The sequence below is a fragment of the Littorina saxatilis genome, linkage group LG15, assembly GCF_037325665.1.
Source record: "Littorina saxatilis isolate snail1 linkage group LG15, US_GU_Lsax_2.0, whole genome shotgun sequence".
Classification (NCBI taxonomy): domain Eukaryota; kingdom Metazoa; phylum Mollusca; class Gastropoda; order Littorinimorpha; family Littorinidae; genus Littorina; species Littorina saxatilis.
Window position 1 is genome coordinate 44277981 of NC_090259.1, and position 3063 is coordinate 44281043.

The window sequence follows — 3063 nt, forward strand, 5'->3', positions numbered from 1 at the left end:
TAGCTGCAATCGTTTCCCCTGCCAGCACAGCGCTTGGTGGCTCTATTCTATATCTCTGTGGGGAGTAGATGCGTGTACTGGCTGATTTTTTTTTTACTTCGGTCAGATACAGATGATTGGAAAACAAGAAGGGCAAAGCCCATACGACTCACATGCTTGACCTTGACATTTACATGACCTTGACCTTCAGCTAAACCTAGCAATGACATCATACACTAAGAACTGCTTTACACATTTTTCCTACCAAAATACATGTGACCTTGACCCAAGGTCATCCAAGGTCATGCAACACAAAGCTGTTAATTCAAGACATAAGAAGTACAATGGTGCTTGTCACAGGTCAGTTTTCGTCAGCCTGTTGTTCTTTCTGCGTGCGCCTTCCAAAGGAAATTTATGGAAGGAAAACACGCCGCCTTTTCGTATTAGCTAAAGAAACAGGTACTACCTTGACTTTACTTTCCTACTTCACTCTTTCCCATGCTCTCGAAATAGCGGAGAAAGATCAACACAGGTTTACATAATTTAATACGTGGATAGTGTTATAAAATTCTTGAAATGCAGCACACATTGATCAGGTTAGTCTATTTCTGCTAAATATCAGTATCGTACTAAATGCAGCACACACTGTTCAAGCTAGATCATGTCACTTGAATCACAGCACACTCTGTTCAACTGTCTATTGCTGCTGGATATCAATTCCGTCATGGTAATCTAACGTGACTCAACCGTCGCAAACGTTCTTCAGAACTTTCCCTTAGATGACGTCAAAACAAAAGGAATACACATAATGTTATGAAGTTTTGACTTAGCTCGATGTCATTGAAAAGATACTCAGGTTGACGTGTAGCACTTGGCTGGTCTTGAAAACCGCGCTCCTGGTCTGGGTCGTCAATCTTCTTCTCAAGACACCATCATCAAATTCGATAACAGTAACAGTCTGGTCGCATCTCTCTCCACAATAAATACAGCAGCATGAGGAAGATGAGGATGAATTCCTTCTTTGGACCGTGGGTTCCTGAAACAGACCAAAGGGCCATATGTGTTACCTACACAGCCTGTCTAAAAGACTTGGTTTGTTCATATTTTATTATCGTTCTCATTCTATTTCTGTGTTTTGGAAAATGGGAATTTGGCAACAGCGCACATTCAAACGTACACAACTTGACAACAACACAATGTACATGACTGACACGATACACTCATCTTCGCCCAGATCCCGTGGAACGATTGTCGATGCAATAATCACAGTCACTTACCTTCAAAGACAGGGGAACGGCTTTTCTTCCAAGCGTTCTTCGTTCCGTGGACTTGCGGAAAACGACCCTCTCGTGAAACGTTTTTAGTTTACGTCAGTACACTTGAATACGTCACTTGGATACGTCGTGTAATGCGCGAGTAGTCTCGGTTGCCTATTCTATTCTTGACAGGTTCGCGCCTCATAATAATAATTCATGACAGTGCTTATTGGCTCTTTCTACCATGAGATATGGTCACTTTTAGTGGTTCACTACCTTATTTTGGTCACATTTCATAAGGGTCAAAGTGACCTTGACCTTGATCATATGTGACCAAATGTGTCTCATGATGAAAGCATAACATGTGCCCCACATAATTTTTAAGTTTGAAACAGTTATCTTCCATAGTTCAGGGTCAAGGTCACTTCAAAATATGTATACAATCCAACTTTGAAGAGCTCCTGTGACCTTGACCTTGAAGCAAGGTAAACCAAACTGGTATCAAAAGATGGGGCTTACTTTGCCCTATATATCATATATAGGTGAGGTATTAAATCTCAAAAACTTCAGAGAAAATGTGAAAAATGTGAAAAATAGCTGTTTTTAGACAACATTTATGGCCCCTGCGACCTTGACCTTGAAGCAAGGTCAAGATGCTATGTATGTTTTTTTGGGCCTTGTCATCATACATGATCTTGCCAAATTTGGTACTGATAGACTGAATAGTGTCCAAGAAATATCCAACGTTAAAGTTTTCCGGCCGGACGGGGGGGACGGACAGACGGACGACTCGGGTGAATACAATCATAGACTCACTTTTGCTTCGCAGTGTGAGTCAAAAAACTTGTCAAGGATTTCAGAATTTAATAGATCTGTTCGAAGTTTTTACGGGATGGGTCCTGTTACAATACAGACTGAATGTGCCCAAGATGAACTTTTGATTAAACATACACACACAAATGAATCTCTTGAGTTTGTTATACGGCGAATGTCCAGTTTCCATGTTTTTATACTGTTTGATTGAATAGACTGACGTGCATTCTCTCGCAAATGTGCGCGCGTGTGTGTTTGTCTGTGCCCCAGACTTATTAATCAAAGATGATGTTGCACATTGCAGATCTATGCGACAGGAGCAAGTGGACAAGACAGCTAGATTTGTCTGAGCGAAGATCCAACTGTAAGCTCTTTTAGCCGAAGACAGCGAGCCTGGGTGCATATGTTCTGCGCGAACTTAGAATCCGGTTTCATTCTAGAATGGACCGGGTCCAGGTTGGAATTCTAACCCTGCGCAAGTACAGGGGTGCCATTCTAGAATGAAACCCTTGTTGCTGGTCCATTCTAGAATCGGCCGTGCGCAACGTTGGAATTTGGGTCCAAGTTGGAATAGTCATTTCAGTTAGACTATCACACTGCCAAAGCCACAAATGTGGATTTTCTGTTGGTTTTTATATTTAGTCAAGTTTTGACTAAATATTTTAACATCGAGGGGAATCGAAACGAGGGTCGTGGTGTATGTGCGTGTGTGTGTGTGTCTGTGTGTGTGTGTGTGTGTGTAGAGCGATTCAGACTAAACTACTGGACCGATCTTTATGAAATTTGACATGAGAGTTCCTGGGTATGAAATCCCCATACGTTTTTTTCATTTTTTTGATAAATGTCTTTGATGACGTCATATCCGGCTTTTCGTGAAAGTTGAGGCGGCACTGTCACGCCCTCATTTTTCAACCAAATTGGTTCAAATTTTGGTCAAGTATTCTTCGACGAAGCCCGGGGTTCGGTATTGCATTTCAGCTTGGTGGCTTAAAAATTAATTAATGACTTTGGTCAT